General features: G+C 46.7%; 1 long non-coding RNA gene across 1 annotated transcript; it reads left to right on the top strand.

Annotated features, from left to right (window-relative positions):
- Nucleotides 1–1,128: 1,128 nt before the first annotated feature.
- On the top strand, nt 1,129–16,468 carry LOC129384338 (uncharacterized). The gene is made up of 4 exons (XR_011896103.1): nt 1,129–1,460; nt 12,162–12,325; nt 13,083–15,034; nt 16,145–16,468. It is a non-coding gene; the product is annotated as an uncharacterized lncRNA (long non-coding RNA).
- The last annotated feature ends 1,365 nt before the right edge of the window (nt 16,469–17,833 follow it).

The raw sequence follows: 17,833 nt of genomic DNA, 5'->3' as shown, positions 1-17,833 counted from the left end.
TGTTGCGGCGAGCGAGTTGTATTCGACTCTCCAAGTCAATATGGGCGCACCAAATTGAGCACCTAGGCCTGAATCCATTTTGAGAGTCACTTGCGCCTCTATCTCACTGTTCCTCCTCTTCGTCATCATAACCCCCACTCCCCCATCCCAGAAAAGGAACACACGGGCCCGGTTGTTGCTTTCGCGAATGTTTGCGCTTGCTTCACATGTCCTCGAACAGCGCTTGTTCGACAACGGTCGCTGCATACCTCTTGTAGGCCGACTTGTGTCCTCGACGCAACCTGAAAATCGAAGCGAGCCATTTCGCGAAGACATAAAAGTATACATTAGAATTGGACCAGGGCGAATCCACCACCCTCCGAACAAAAGTGAGAGCAGGTGTCGAATATCTACATGTCGACGTGCCACATCTGGTGGGCTACGAAGGGTCTCTATTCAGAGTTAAATTCAAGTCTAGTGCCTGCTACCATAGTCTCTCCCCCTTAATAGTGCTTAATATGCTGTGATACGTTATTATCGCAAATAATGAAAAACCAATACGGGATTTTTCGTGGCCTCATATCACACTGACGAACACAGAGGGCGAATGCGGCCGTGTGTATGTGTAGTGATTTTAAGATGAAAGGAAGAGAAAAGTGCAGTGCCGTAACTGTCTCTCAAGGGAGGGCACCTCAACAGCACTGCACGGGGTAAGGGGAGTGGGGAGAAAAAGATTAGAGAGAGAATGAAAGAGAGCGGAAAGAAAAAACAAGAAGGTTAAAGAAGAAGCAAAGCGGGGCTTACAGCCGCGCTCTCAGCTGAGTCACGTCACAAAAGCCAAGGAGGGCAGCAAGCGCTCTCTTGGCGATGGAGGCGGGGGCTGCGGGAAATAGGAGATCACCCTCCGTGCTGCACGGTAGTCCGACTCGGCGATATGAAGCACAGAGCGCGGTGCGCTCAACGTCGAAGGATGGGCAACGCAGGAGAAGGTGTTCCAGCGTCGCGAATGCGGCCGACAGAAAACGCTTGTCGTAGGAACATCTTGGCGTAGGAACATCCTACGGCACCGCAGCCGCACGAACGCCGCACCTGCCGCGTCCTCTCGCGCGCTTCAACGCTTGCGTACCCGTTTCACAAGGGAGTCTTATCTTGGGGCAAGATAAGTAGTTCTGTTTAGTGTAGCATATGCGGTGAGCACCGTTATTGTCTCCAATTGCCAAGAGGCGCGCCTTATATCCGCATCACTAACACAGCAGTAAAACTTCAATCGAACTAACTTTTTGCTCGGAACTTGCGCGACGACGTCTTCGCGCGGAAGAACACGGCCAGGCGCACGCAGGCCTGGTTTCTGTGGCTGTTTCGAATGTGCGAGCAGCGGCCGGCTTCGTCCCGGTTTTCAACATTTGTCGCGTTTTTCGCTGCTGCAAGATCTAGCCGAGCAGTGTTTTGGATTCTACGGCTACATATCAAAGGATTGCATAGTAAGTTCGGATTAACTTATATTCTTTGTTGTCCCCGAAAGGTGTTCATGTACGAACCACTGATCCACTGCCTGCCCGTGCACCTTCCTTTCCATGTGGCACGCTTCGTTGCTATAGGTTACTATTCTAGACCTCATGCGAGTGTTTTTTTTTTTTTTAATTTGAGCCGTCGCCAGCATTTCTGGGCATGCAATTGAACCACGCAGCTTGCTCTATCGCCCTTAAGAATTTCAAGTTTGTCGCCGAATCGCCGGCCGGCGTTTGCTTGTCAAATCGTCTAGGTGCTCACAGAGCCGGTATATGTAGTTGATGTGACTCTGCGGTGGATATTTGCACGGCTTGTCGTTGCGCGAGTTTGTATCGTCATTGACGGCGCGCACATGTCAACAGCGTGTAGTACATTACAACTGCTCACAATAGACAGATTTAGTACTGGGCCATCACGATACGTACGCAGAACGCAAGTGCTTTGCGGAACCTGGGAGCGCGGGTTGCATTAGGGCTTTTAGTACTGCGAAATGCCTAGGTACGTACGTAAGCGGGCGAGCGTTAGACGCCGGGCGCGTCGGAGCGCATTGGCCGCGTCCGCCTGCACGACGAACCGTCGGTCGAACTAGACGCTGTTGATCTCGCTGAGAGAGAGAGAGAAGAAACTTTATTATAAAGTGAAAGGATTTATGTGGTTGGGGCCCTCAGTCCAGGGCCCCAATGGCTGTCGCTACCGCTCGTGCTCGTCGTATCAGGGCCAGCCAGACCGGAGGCTCGAAGCGACGGAGGATCGCCTCCCACTGCGCATATGTTGGTTGGGGAGATTGTAGAAGAGGGATATCCTTAGGGGGTTTTTGGCACTCAATCGTGACGTGGAACGTCGTCGGTGGTGCACCGCACCCTGGGCAGGTGGTGGGATATAAGGTTGGGGAGAGCTTGTTGAGAAGGAGGAGGTTCGGATATGAGTTGGTTTGAAGCCGTCTCAGGGATACGGCTTCATTCCGGGAGAAAGATTTGGGAGGAGGGTGACGTGTTATAACGTGTGGCCGCGTTCCCGCGTCGTCGAACAATATTTAGGCCTTTAAGAGACTCTGCTTTTAATACGGATGAAATACGCGATTCATATCGAGAAACATAAGAATCGAGTACTTGCTTTCTGAGGCTGGCACAGTAATTTGCGACGAACTGCGCCGAAAGCAGGTGGAGCCTACCGCGCAAGCAGCACACACTCAACGCTTTCTCAAAAACAAGGTTCCTATTTTTTCTTTGCAGTCCCACCGTATAGGTTCCGGGAACGGCTTCCGCGCGTTCACTTCACACGGCAAAGCCAAATCGTAGGCCATTGAACATTGCAGTCTTCTGCTAGTCGCCTTTGACGGTGCCATTTTGGGAAACTCTTTTGTCTCACGCTCTCCCGAACAAACGAAAACCACGAGAGCAGCACGTAAGGCTTCCTACGTACGCACGCAAGAATCGTACGCAGCGATCGCGTACGCATCACTTACCGTTCGCGTTGCGTTCTGCACATGCGCACTTTGCAGAACGTAGCGATATTACGTACGCAACACCGTTGCGTACCCTACGTACGCAGTACTGAAACTGTAATAAGGCGCGTAAGCGCCGCCAGACATGCCACCCGCGCCTTACACTGGAGCACCGGCGTTTACGCGCCGCTGCTCGGGACGCGTTCGCCTAACGCTGGAAAGAAGTTCGCAAGTCAGCCGCGGTTATCGCAGCGCGATTATCTCTTGTTGGGGCATCGCACATCGTCCCCAACGCTGGCGGCAAACTAGCCGCTCGTAAGGCTGCGTTACTTCGACAAAAACACCACCCGTAGCCGCGAGCCAGTCGGCAAGGCTATATCGTGCTTATCTGTTTTTTTCCTCTTTATCTTGATATTTTTTTTCACACGTACGCCTGCGGGCGTCGTTGCGCAGAAGACGAGACGCAAAGTTATTCATCAAAGCTGCTGTACAGCACAGTAACCATCCAAAGTCATTACGGTGTCATTACAGTTACGACGTCTCACAGGTGCTTTCACTCATGCGCCAGTTACGGTTCCGACTCTGCGCTTGCATGTTACATTTACATAACCGTTTACGCATGGCACGGCATTCAGAATGTCTTTGCATGACTAGGGCTTTAGAATTTTTCGTTCGTGGTACGAAATTGGCAATGTAGGGAGGTACTACGGCTTCAATGGTACTTTCTTGAGCTACGGCATTTGTAATGTTGGTAAATAAGTACGGCTTCAGAGGTTGTTGCTTTTTGCACGGCATTGGTAATGTTAAGGAGAAATACGGCTTCACAAACAGTTTCTTCAGTTATGGCATTGGTAATGTTGGTTGGTAACTACGGTGTCAGTAGTACTATGTATCATAGTGGAAACTTCCTGGCATCAAGAGTTTTTAAAGGTGACTGTTTGGGCATGTCGGTAGGATCTGAATGCAGCTTCTTGCGCACAAGACGAGAACGAAGAAGACGCTCACGCGTCACAGATTCTGCCATTTAAACAAAATAAAAGAATAAGTCGGCGCTCTTGTGTCTCAGCCTCATCTTCGTTCTCGTCTTGTGCGCAAAAAGCTGCATTCAAGAGTTTGCAGGTTGTTATACCGTAATATGACGGTGTTGTCTTTAACAATGTAGTATCATGTCGAACGTTTTAGGTTTCTATCCTCTAGCATCTGTTTTGCAAGCCACAATTTGCATTTGGTCTTCAACTTTGAGCGAATGCATTCAGCTTTGGTTCAAATTCCAGGGCTAAATCAATAGAAATCGAAGGAATGGCCATGCATTGCCGTATTAATTAGGTGGTCGGTGTGCTTTAAATATAGCTGATGTGTATTGAAGTTTTACGTAACATTTTTCATACGTAAAACTTTTGTTACGTAACATGTTTCGGGTGGTGGTCAGGCTGGCGGTCAGTGCAATATATATATATATATATATATATATATATATATATATATATATATAGATATATATATATATATATATATATATATACTGACAACGATAAATAAATCTGGCGACGGAGTGATGACGTAGCTTAACCTAGGGAAAGAGGCAAATAGTTAAAGAATTATCACTGTAGTTTCTTGACATATATCTAAGCCTACAACACACTAAGTATTTCGTAGCCGCTGTTCACAGCATCGCATAACTGTCAATTAGCACTCGTAATTGTTCGAAATTAAATAACAAATAACTTGAACTTTTTTGGATACAGCTCAAGCCTTATAGTCGGACGTAGGTGAGAGGTTCAAGAAGCACGGCACATATGCCATATCATGGGCTACGTGAACGTGCGGACGTTTGCAATATTTCAAAAGAAGTCAGACGTCGGCGGAACCAATTCCACGAACGCGAGGAGACTATGCAAGGATTGCGTTGTTTCGCGCCTGCCTGGCGAGGCAAGGATCCTCACCTTGATGGGTGCACGCAGTAAAGTTTTTCGGGGGGCGAATTCGGTCGAGACGCTGTGAAAGGGAAAAAAAAACCCTAATTGTCGTTCTGCTTCTTTCTCGTGTGTGTGTGTTCACAAGCATGGCACGCGGCTCGACGCCAAGCGTAACACCCCCTAGATGTCCCACTCCAGTCGCAAGTCGTACGAGCAGAAGCTCGCCTGCGTGAACGACAGCAGCTGGACGATGGCGCACGTTGCAGCGATCGAGATGGCGCACGCCGCCGTTTTCGGAGCGGGAAGCGGGAGAAGCGAGGAGGCCAACGAGCCGAGGAGAAACTGGCTTCCGGGTCAGCGAATGGACGTCTCACCGGAGATGCTCTTCTTCCTGGTCTACTGCCGCACCACATGCCAGTCCAGGTACCGCCACAGGCCTAATCAAACGAACTGGCAAAGACCCCACTGCGGCGAAGTCCTGAAGCATGTGGCCGGCTTCGGCCGGGCATTCAAGTGCTCCGCCGAATCTCCGATGGTGTCGTCGGTGCCTAAGTGCTCGATTTTTGGCACGTGAGGAAGAACGTGCCTTGCGCTGGACCGCCTCGGGTCGCTGCGGTGTGGGGAAGTTGTGATAGATTTGCACGTGAACGTTTACATTTCCTTAATGTGCGTTTCCTAAGCTTTGAACGTTACTGTCAAAGTCGATTACCATTTCGTGTCTTTCATTTGCGATGTTCTTTTACTTTTTTTCCTTGAGATATCCGAGGATGCGCTCTGCGTAGCGCCTTTCACTTCTCATGCGTTTAAATGTTGCTATACATTTTTATTGCTTGAGTGTTCTTTAAATCGTCGGAAGGCTAATTATGAATTTGTGATTCCGAATGGAACCTTTCGAATTAACGTTGGCGATTATCCTGTAGGTGTTTGTGTTTGTTCTCCGAAACTAGTGTTTGTTCTCCGAAATTGTTTTCCTGATTTGCTCAACCCACTCGTTTCCGCGTCTTGTGTAGTGAGCAACACGGTACGTGTGGTCATCTTTAGGGCACTTTTAATCTAGCCGCTTGGAGCAAGGCGTCCCTATAGGTAGCGCTTGGTTAAATCTGGTTCACGCATGACACAATGAGGCGGTAATCCGCAATATCCATTACTACTCGAGTATAAAAATGTTTTCGCTGTCCCCAGACTACCTTAGTAGTAAATTACGATAAATTACGATAAATTGCCTCGGTGAATAACTGTGCTAGTGCGAGCGGCCAGAACTCAGTAGTTCCTGTGTTGCTCCGTATTTCAGGAGTGTGGGCTTTTCTTGATGTAGCTCGCGCATTATGGAACTCACCAGCATAATTGTGAACGAAAAGCAGCAGAATTTTTGTTTTGCCCACCCATTTTATGCGGTGTTTGCACAAAATGTAGAATGATTGACTTTTTTTTTTTGCGAAAGCGCTTATTATTTTCTTCCATATCCCAGGGCGTCTAAAATCTGCTCAAGTGCTAGAGAGAGAAGATGTAGTTAGTATGGGCAGCTCTTAATATAACTGGTTAGACGATTCCTCGACGGTATCGAAAAGTGTGGGGAATATGCAATTTTGTTAATTAAAATCCTGAAACATACGTATATGACTTTATGAACATTCAAAGTTCAGAGCATCTTACGAAATTCCTTAACCCAAAACATTGTCGAGGCTCTACAAATAAAGCTCCGTTGGCGCTAAATCTATTTAGCAAGTTTGGATTTTCCCGTAGTACACGTTGTAATGATTTCTCGCACGCAACACAACAAGTAAACAAAGGAAGCAAAGATGTCACAGAAGCATGGGAACGATGACCCCGTATGTCGTTGTCTGGACTAAAAATTAAGTTCAATGACTGGCGGCACTCCCCATAATTGGCGTAAAGTGTGCTTCCTCGTGTGTGGCGAAGTGTTTAAGATATTGTCTCGAAAATACAATGTTATACTGTTTTATCAGAAACCAAACCACTGGGACAGACGAAAATTTGGTCCTCAGGGGAGTAGCCAAGTTCACATATTTTGTTTAGCGTCTTTAAGTTTACCAGGTGTGATTTGGGGTGGGAATAAACATTTTGAAAAGTAACTATACAAGATGAGGGTAAAACCTACGTCTGTCCTCAAGCTATTCAACCTAATCAGCCTAAGATCCTTACCGTCGGTTATTGTGCGTAGTAAATTGATCTCTGTTCTTTGTAGCGGCCATTGCAATGTCGCAAGAATGGTGTCGATGGACTTGCTATGAATATATATGTCTTCTCTAGTTGCGCAGGAACTTTCATGTTTAAATAAAGAAATTGCTACGCAGCATACCACTACAGTTTAAGGATATTAAATACTTTCATCCATGTCAACCGCTCATTTCCTAAAACAAGTGTTCGTGTATTTCACACGTACTTGCATTTCTGCACAAGGGCTAAAACCTTCCCTTAAAAATCATGTCTGCCAGGACTCACCATTGAACCGTCGAGTTTGTCCTCTCTGTCAACCAGCAAACGCGATATCAAAGCGGCAAAATAAAAAAAATTACAAACAGGATTTGGGGCGTCATGTAATAGGCGCTTCCGAGAACGTGAATGTCACCATCGGAGAGACGCTGTCTTTAGATCTCCCTCTTCCCTCCCCGCCCCCACTCCCCCCCTTAGCCTGGGCAGCTGTCTGGATGGGCAAACTTGGTCAATCCCCGCGCACAGTTTAGCGAAAAGTGATGATTTGTTGGACTGGTTCATATGTGACTGCACGATATTGGTTCTCGTGAGGGTTTGCAACATGGGCTGATCCTGGAGGCAGTGCAACATCACAGCACCTACATGCCTAGGGGCATTAACCAATAGAGTTAAACCATAAGCGTACCCAGCAGCATACCTCAGCAGGTTTAAAAAAGCAAGCTCGACTTTGACAGTCATCTTCGCATGATTTCTGGGCTATATTTATTAACTTTATATCTCCTTAGGCTTGTGTTCTCGCTTATCCAGCGTGGGAATGGTTTTCATCCAATGAAGTGTAATCTCTCTGTCGGCTGAAAAATTGGTCGATAAACTGAGCAGCCTAGTGAAAAATGTCGGTGAACCAAGGCGGTAAAACCGCGACAAGAGCGCGCAATTGTGCTCACTCCCACCGAGTGGTTTTTATACATCAAGCTATCTATAGCAGTCAATATAAAATGGTAGCCTTCGTCACGACGAAATGTTGTGTTCGTTTCGTTTACTGAGAATATAGCCGAGCGGAGATGGGTGCTTTGACGTCACTGATGGTGAGGTAGCGCCTCACCTCAGCCCAGCGCTGGTCGTTGAGATCGTCCAACTGGAGAACTGCACACGACTCCCGCATGCACGACTCCTGGGAGTCGCACGTATTCGTAGAAATCCTGTAGCTGTCCAAATGCCAGATAAATAGTTGAAGCTGCATCTTCCACGCCTACTGAAGCTAGCTTGGCAACCTCCTCCGGCAGCGCAGCGTGGCGAAAGACCAGCTCCAGTGCACAGGCACAGCATCTGAAAGAAGCGTGAAGTCGGGGTCACCGAAAGGGTAAAGTCTACGCCTAGTTTCCAGGATGCTATTGCTTATCCCTACAACAAGTCCCCGTCTTATGTGTAGGGCTCGCTGGCTAACCTTAGCGGCTTTGAATGATACACACAAAACATACGCCGCCAGGAGCTTTCATGCCGCAAATACCGTCACATGTATCAGCTTACACGTGGTTTTACCAGTGAAATCTGTTCGGCTCATAACCGAGTAAGGGCCTTCTGCTTCACTAAAGTCCTTCCTGTGCTTGCATTGATTTGTCTGTACAATGATACACTCGATCCTAGCCCTTCGTAGGTGTCCAAGAATACCAAGATATGGATTCCCCTGTAACGACAGCTGAATAGTAGAATAATAATTGTCTTTTAAAAGCGGCTTTGACGATCCACACAGCCATGATAGTAATTGAAATCGTCGGCCACCACAGGTACTTTCCGTGTCGGTTACTACATTAGCTCTCACACTACCATTTGTGAGTGCAATGTGCGACTGTGACTCTCATCTTCTTCAATTTATAGATGTCATCATCACGCGTAAGTATTTCTCGTCAGTCCATGTCATCATCAGCGTGCCTGCCGTCTTTTTCGTCGTTAGAGCTCAAGCTCGGCGAGAATAATACGGTTTCGTATGAGCGAGGACCTTGTTTCTCGTTTCCCATATTCTCTCGCAATTTATCCCTGAAAATCCGCTCTGGTCTCCGCATATAACCCCACTTGTCATATCCATTCAAGACAATCGTGCCACGTCCGACCCGGTCATCGCCTTCTATCCTTAGCATCAGCAGCCGTCACCTTGACCCCCGACTGCTTGTTCGCCTACGCGAGGAGGCCGTCGACGACTGGCTCAGAAAGTACGATCGCGTCTGCGACTTCAACAGGTGTGACAGTTGTCAAAAAACTACAAAACATTACCTTCTTGCTTGCCGACGTCGCGAAGAGCGTAGTTTTATTGCGACAGCAATTATATGGACACTCCAGGCGCATTCCTGCCGTCGGCGTCACCGGGAGGTTCCATATGAGTGAAAGCGTGTGACCGTGAGCCGGCGAACGCGATTCAATCTCGCTTGTACGAGCCAGGAACGCGGCCCGGATGCGTGCCCTATATGTTCAGGGGTGTCAGGGGTGTGAAGGCAGGGGTGTCAGGCCAGGGAGGACGGGCGTTATCCTCCGGCGATTGCTAGGGTGCCTATACGTTCTCCTCGCCCGCCGGTGCGCACAGAGCACAGACAACCACGACGTCTACTACGACGTTGGCCGCGCGAATGGTGGACGCCGTAGGCACGCGTTACCAGCGCCCGTGTGTCCTGAAAACGATCTGCGACGTAGCCAAAGTGCGCGCCCCATCTTCAAAGCGATCTGTGATGTTTTCAGAGTGCACTTAGTGCCGGTATCTTCGTATGCGATGTGCTTTGGGCGTTTCGTTCGCGTTGAAGCGAGAGATGCATGCAGGTCAATTCTGTTGCAGCTGCCGCGATTCCTCCCTGCAGAATTTTTGCTGCGAGTTTCCGCGCTCATGTAGCGAGATGTGTTCATGTTTACCTCTGCGCGCGTGACACCGTGCTGGTTAATTTAGTTAAAGCACGTTGGCGGTCTAGTTCGTCTGAGTTCATGATAGAATGTGTAAGCGCGATTAAACAAGGATGCAGAAAGAAGCAGACACACAAAGACAGCGGGGTCGCTGTGTGTCTGTTTCCACATCCTCGTTCAGTCACGTTTACACATTCTATCGTTGTTAATTTAGTTACTAAACGAATGTTTGCAAGCTTATACGGCCGATAAAACTACTATCGTTACTTCGTACACATATCTACTAATTTGTTGTCGCAATCGGCGCTTTGAATTTTGCGCGGAACTGCGAATTTTTCAAACACGAGCCAGATCTTGCTGACTGGGCGACGTTCACGCACAACCTTCCCCCACTGTGCGGCGCTTTTGCTATTGGATTTGAGATCGTGACAAAGAAACTCACTACGCGCACACGATGCGTTGGAGAATTCTACACCACCCACAGTTAGGACGTTCTTGCACTGCGCAAGTTTGTGAACTCCGCCATGTCCCAACGCGATCTAATACAATGTATTATCAGAGCCATAAGCACCATCGCCTTTAAGGTCCATGCGATGCAGAAATCCTCTACCTTTCAGGACGTGAGAATTACTTGCAAGTGACTTGCGGAGCTAAAGTCCCTTCGCTTGTGCACCAATGCCCCTAATTTTCGTCCGCCAGTGGCCATAAGGTTGTGAACCCCGATTAGCGAAACCATTCGTGAAGAGCCCCACGGGAGACGCCCTGTCCATGCTCCAGAAGCTGCCGTCCCTTGTCGGACAGGCTGGCACGACGTAATAACAGGAGATCATGTCGTCCTTGAATCTCACGTGCTCCCACGTTTCCGGCGTGCTCGTGCTGTGCCTGCGTAGGCCGACTTTGCCAAGCTTTCACAAGTCACCGCCATGTCTGTGACTACACTAGCCAGGCCACGCATCTGTGTATTCACTGTCGCTCCCAGTACGTGCACAGCCGTATTACAACCACCTGGCGTTCTGCCAGCCTTACTTGGTGTTACAGTGGCTATCGAGGGTACATCTTCGGCTTCTTCTGACGGCGCCAGTAGGACGAGCACCGCGGCTTCGCTCCTCAGGAACGTGCTCGCATCACTCCACCCGTAAGCTATACCAGCGGGCGTCGTACGGCCTTTACTAGCACCGGTCAGCGTCTCCTTCCTTTAGTCTCAGCTCTGCCCGCCTCTCAGCTCCGTGACGCCTAACTCGAATGTTATTTTCTATAATTCAACTTCATGTCTATTGTTATCATTGTAATCGTGCCTACTGTCGCATTACAACTATAAATTCAATATTCTCTAAAATCACTAACTTGAACGCTCTAATAGGATGAGTACGTGTTTCAGCAGGTCATGAATGACCTGCTGAATATTAACATGATTATCAGTCATCAGTCATTAGTCATTAACATGATCAGTGTTTCTTTTTTTTTCCAAAATCTCTTACGTGCGACTGACACCTGCCCTGTACTCTACATGCCGTAATACCACGCACATTTTTGTCGGGAACACAACAGCTGCTGACTTAACTGGATCATATAGTGTCTACAAATTGCTGTCAGTATAACGCTATCGAATTCACAGTGAAACTTATTTTGGTTATGGCCAGCGTTCGCTCAATATGTATGTTGCGATATTTGTGTTCTTTACGACAGATATTTCTCTAAAACGCGTGCACAACAAATGGCACGAAAAAATTCGAATTCGGTTAGAACCATGACTATCACGGCGTCAAGATTCAAGTATGTTTTGTCACTAACCACGTGACTTATCCACCACACCTGCCAGTTTAACGTGGAGTAGAAAAAAAAAAGACATTCGAGACAATGACATATGGCCTCACCATGCCGAGGGCTCGAGGAAACAACTTCGTGCTGTTTCTATCCGGTGCCTCCACTCCAGCAATATTATCGAGCAGTGTGAACAGACATTATCCAGAACTTGGTACTCTTGCAAATGGTTGAACCTCTCTTTTACGACGTACATATATTGAGCTGCGTTATTAGAAGCAAATCTTTTACAAACAACAGCTTGCGATGCTTCGCTATTCAGACCGGTTTCGGGTTCGGCAATTGATATATCGTTAAATTAGTGCAATATGGCCGACGATATGTTAAATTTATGCAATAACGATGTGTCATTGGGTTTGCTGTATCTTGACGATCGAGGCACAAATCTATTGTACGATAATTCAATAAAGAACTGCACGCTGTCATCGCTACAGGGACAATACTACCCGCTCGAACGAAGAAAGGCACCACGAAGGGGCTTCTGTTCTGGCACGAAGGAGACTTGGCCGGTGCTTTCGATTCGGCGCCCTCGGTACGGCTCACACCAGACGCCCCTGGGCGATAGGCTTCCATGAGTTTTGCGGATCCCTGCAAACAGGTATGTTGCCTTGAGGACAGAGATGCACTTGTTACTTTTCCCTACTCTGATAAAAACAAAAGAATATACGCACACTAAATATATGCGAGAAAACAGTTGAATTCCACATTGTTTGAAAGAGAATCTATGGGGCTTTTCAGGATCACTAGAACGCTGCAACGCTGCGAACAGATGGCAGAGACTGCCAACACCCCATTGAAAGTATACTTAAACAGAAAATCGATCCCCCACTCATTAATTGCAATATATGTGATAAATAATCGATAAAATCGCAGGCTGAAAAGAGGGGTTTAGACACGTGCACCTTGATTGACATGAGATTTTATTAGTGTTACTGAGCTTTTCTATGTTTTCATGTAAATGTGGTGCTTAACGTTTAATATTACAAATGTTTTTCAATTTCAAAGATCAAGACACTCGGCATTAATTTAGCTCTGCTGAATTCGACCACCATTATTCTATAACTCGGGCCTAAACTGGCAGATTGCGCATTATTCAAAAGTATCCTCACTTGCAGCAATCTTATTATATGATCTAAATACCGCGTAATACGACACACATACCGTTTCTCCTTAAGTATGCGCTAACGGTGCTCACATTGCACTACAACTTGGCCCAATGTTACGATAGGATTCGTGGTTGCAGTACAATTGTTGTCTTACATTTCCCTGCACTGCTATGCTTCTTGGTATGGTAGGTTATGAACGCGGTACTGACATGTTAATGTTTCTAAAATTATAGTTCTGATTTCTTGCAGTTATAAACTACACTGATGCTACAACCCAACAATTTCAATCAGGAGACTAGTCCAGAATTCCGAACACGCATTATGGCAAGCCACGGATGCTCTGCAGACGAAGGGCCCGACTTCGAGTGGAAATCACCACCGGACAGCAAAAGTTTACAGGGTCCTGCCGTCGACTATGAGATCCCTTGCACTGCTACCCACCAAAGAATCTGCCACATTGTCCAGTATCTGCCTGCTTGGAACAAATGGCTATGTTACAACCAATCGCAGCTTCGAGAATCAACGGGAAAGAGCGGACAGTTTTCACTGGTGGCCTGCACTGCGCCTGTCCCGACAACACCTACGGTAGATAAACTCCACAAGCGGCGTAAAGCAGACATTTTCCTGAACTGGCTACTAAAGACGCATCGGTGCGTTGGAGAAATTGACTTGACGCACTGGCCTCCCTTAAGCACCGCCTTCGACCACTCACCCGACCTTCTTTTCGACGCTCTCTCACAAAACTCATCCGTTAAAGTGCTAAAGTTGAAGTCTAACAACATGAACTACCGCCTTTGTGATGCCATTTCCTCACTAGTACAGATCGAAGAATTCGAATTCGAATACGCCTATGACAGTTTCGATCGCACTCCAATGCCCTCTGCACTGTCGTCACTCCTACGGACGGCGCAGTCTCTGATCTCCCTCAGGATTCCAGAGTTGCGCTTCGACGAAGCTCAAGCCGATGAATTTTTGACAGCGCTCACCACAAACAAAACTCTGCAGGCGCTATCAATCCGCGAGATCATGAGCTCTCACCCTTTGTTGTTAAATCGCTCTGCGTTCGCCGAGTTTCTGAAGAGTACGTTGACACTCACCACTCTGACCATTACGATCCCATTTTCTCCACCTTACCAGCCAGCACGAAATCACTGGCTGTGGATCCTAGAGGGTCTCCTTAAGAACGAGACAATTCAGAATGTGAGTCTCGCATACGTGATAGTGGATGTAGAGAGCTCGGCGCTAATAACCAAAATTTTCGCAGAGAATAAGGTTATTCGCACATTCGAAATCATTTCAAAGCGGGAACGTTTGGACGCTCAATATACGTCGATGTCCGAATGCTGGCTTCGGGCCCTTGCAGAGAACAATACACTAGAAAATATTCGAGTACCAATTAGCATGTGGACGTTAAAACAGTGGAAGCGCTTCGTCTGTACAATGGCGAAGAAAAAAAACATGAGAACAGTAACCATTGGAGTGACCCTTGCTGATCGTCCTCTGCTGCCGGAGTTGTGTAATATGTTGAAAGAAACAGGTGCTGAAGAGAAGGTGTCTCTAGGATGGTTTAGCGTTGGAGAAGAACGTGGAATACTCGAATGCAAGGCAATTTCTCAGTTGTATGCTTACAAAGGACAATATGCTAAAGCGGAACTCTGTGGCATTTTGAAACTCTTGCCGTCACTCCATCACGTGAAGTTCCTTTCTTTGAACATCGCCGTTAGAGACTTAGACGCCGGACTATATTCAGCCATCTGTGAGTACATCACAGCAACTAGTGCGCTGGAAAAGTTAGACTTGATGCTACGAAGCGATGGAATTGAAGACAACGCTGGAGATCCTCTCATGACAGCTCTGCTAGAGTCGCTTTCTTGCAACAAAAGCATTAAGCACCTCGCTATCTTTGTAAGTCACATGCAACGTGAGCAAATCGAGCTTTTGGCTGATGTAATACTACTCAGCAAGTCAATCCGAACCGTCTGCTATAACGCAGAAATCTCCCATAATATGGACATCTTTCTTCGGCGCTTATCCATAGGCATCGCGGACAATTACCAACTCCTCGGCGTCAATTCAGGCTCCTTGTCAGAAACACAGATGCAAGCTTTTGACGACTGCTATATCGTTCTGGAAGTTACACGCCGAAACAGCAATCTACTTACGAGAGCTGCTGCATATGTGAGCGGTCTTCGACAAGACAGGTATGTGATGGCTTCCTGTAATAACGCTGCTTATGAAAGAATCTTTCTTTTAATTTCGTGCTCTTTCCAAGATATCTGAATCCTAAGAATTATAGGTTAACGCTAGTTATTTCAGCTCAATTCTTGTTATGTCGGCGTCTGCCACACCAGCCCCATAATTTGGGTGACAACTGAAGCAGGTGCAATATGGCCCTATCAAGACAATGAAAAAAAAAAGGAGCGTGTCGAGATATCTTCAGGCCATGAAATGGATAGCCCTTATAAAAAAAAAAGAAAAACTCACATACGTTGGAAAACTTGTTTCAAACTAGCAGATAAGCAAAACGGATGTTTTTTTAGGAAGAATATATTTAAGGCCGTAACACCCAACGTATTATACACGCTACGCTGAGTTTCAATCCTCAATTGTTGATTGAATTGCGCGAAACTTACTGTAAAGCCCATAGTTGTGTTTTGGTATGCTCAAGTGAAGTTTCACCGGTGGACAGCTTAGCAAACCAATTTCTAATTTAATAATTAGTAGGGTAATTAAGTTATAGCTGAAACCATCTCCTTCGTTGTTGTTTTTCCTTCTAATATACTCTCGACCACCTTAAATGAATGCCACCAGTTTGTTCAAATTTTTCTTCCTGTGGTGCTGTGTGTGGGCATTACATGCTTAAGAATAAGATTATTTCGCTTTAAACTAAACTTGAGCTTCCTCGAACGAAAGAGGATGGCCACAAAAAGTGCAGATCTAGTTATCCCAATAGAGTACTACGCAGTGCCAGAAACTAGATACGTCGATCCGGTGCGAGCTCTTGCGTTACCCTTCCTTTCTTGCAAGATGAAATTGCACATGCATTAGTTACTACAAGCCATGCCAACGTTTGTGCTAGTGGGACAGAGCCCGTGATCAAAGCGTGCTGTCATATCGCGTACCTGCCGTCACTCTTCGTATCAAGCATCCCCGCATCGTGGGTCTTGTTTACTTCATTAGAAGCTCTCGAGGGTATCCTACGCTGTCCACGGATTAGACGTTGACGTACACATGTGGCAAGGATAGCGTCCTTGCATCTAGGCACCTGTATCCCATATTCAGATAGGGCGCTCACATATCGATCCTTTCAGATGCGCTGCCTGTGCACTGGACCGAGTCGTTCACCACGCTGCGCTGCCGGAGGAGGTCGGCAAGGTAGCTTCAGTGAGCGAGGCCGATGCATCTGCAATGGTTCGTCGGGCGTTCGCACACCTGCAGGGCTTGGACGACTACATGCGGCTCTCGGGAGTCGTGCGAGAGAGAGTTGTGTGCTACCCGCGCGACGACGAGAGTGTCCAGTTGGACTGCCTCAACGACTATTGCTGGGCTGCAGTGAGGCGCTACCTGTTCATTGACGACATCAAGGGCTCCACATTGACATGGCCATGTTATTATTAAACAAGATGGACACTTTATTTGTGTGTGGGATAGAAGCGCTCCTTTTGTATCATGTTTCCCCCTTTATATACTTTCATATCTAAAAAGCACTCGCTGTCAGAGAATACGTGTGCGCAGGGACTAGGTGCGTGCTTCTTTTTCTGTTATAACGCCGTAGTTGATGGCTCTCCCATCAAATTCGTTGACCTGGATCCTCCATCTTTTGCCTTAGCTTAAGAGATGATAATACAGTTTGTTTTCACGATGAAGTCTCAGAGTGCAAAGCTGTATGGGGGACCTGCTGTTCATCAAATAACTGTGTTTTACATAGAAAAAGGATCACAGAAATAGAAGTGTGTGTATTTACAATAAACAAATTAAAAAAATATGAGATGTGTCAGTGACCAGGCAACTTGTAGAGAAAAAACAAAATAATGCCTGCACTTTGAAAGATGTAAATGACGAAAATTAGTAGAATATGTTGCACCACATATCACAACAGTTTTTCACAGCAGCCACCGCAGGCAGACCTCCGCTCATGCAGCGCTTTATATACAAATGTGGTACTTGTATCCGTACTTTTTGTACCGAGAGCGGCAAACAGAGAACAGATGCTCCGAAGAGTATGCTAGAAAGGACGCTGAGTATATCGCTTTTGCTTTACAGCCAGATTTATTCATCCATTCAGTTTGTCCGTTGCAGTGTACTGCAATCCATTGTTCATGAGAAACTATGGTACAAGCTGTTTTCACCATAAGCCATTAGTTATACAAAAGGGGATCACAAAACTGTCTGCTTAAGAAAAGAACGCACTGAGTCGAATAAAATATGCATTTAACTGGTCTGCACAAATATACTTTACTGCAAAGAGACTAACAGGTGCCCAAAAGGGTCAGGCAGGATAAGAGCATTTAAGTAACCATTTATATATAGCTAAGCAATAACGAACGTCGGTACATGACATCTATATATAGGTATTCGTGAATCTCAAAACAATAGAGCATCTTGTAAGTTTCTATGTTACAATGTTATATGTATCGTACCATATTTTTTATCTTTCACAGATTGGGCGTGTCACCACGCTATTCCCTCCGTCGTGCTCCGTATCACTGATACACATTTATTCTACAGACTACACCTTCCCCTGCAGTTTTAAAGATTAGCCTCATTTGACTTGTATAAGTGCATGTTTCAGCTGAGGAGCCCTACAATTTTTGTCCGCCTCCTTTATTGAATTTTCTCAATATGAGAGCCAGTCAGCTTTATCACAAGAAAGTAGTAGTCCTTATGTATATTTGTGGGCTGTGTGGCACAGAACGTGCCCGGGGCCAGATTGAATTACTCACGCTTTATCAGTCATATGCCCCAGCGTCGTAATGATATAAAGAAGGAATAGTGCAATC

Source organism: Dermacentor andersoni, chromosome 8 (genome assembly GCF_023375885.2).
Source record: "Dermacentor andersoni chromosome 8, qqDerAnde1_hic_scaffold, whole genome shotgun sequence".
Lineage (NCBI taxonomy): Eukaryota > Metazoa > Arthropoda > Arachnida > Ixodida > Ixodidae > Dermacentor > Dermacentor andersoni.
This window is presented reverse-complemented; position numbering and strand designations above follow the sequence as displayed.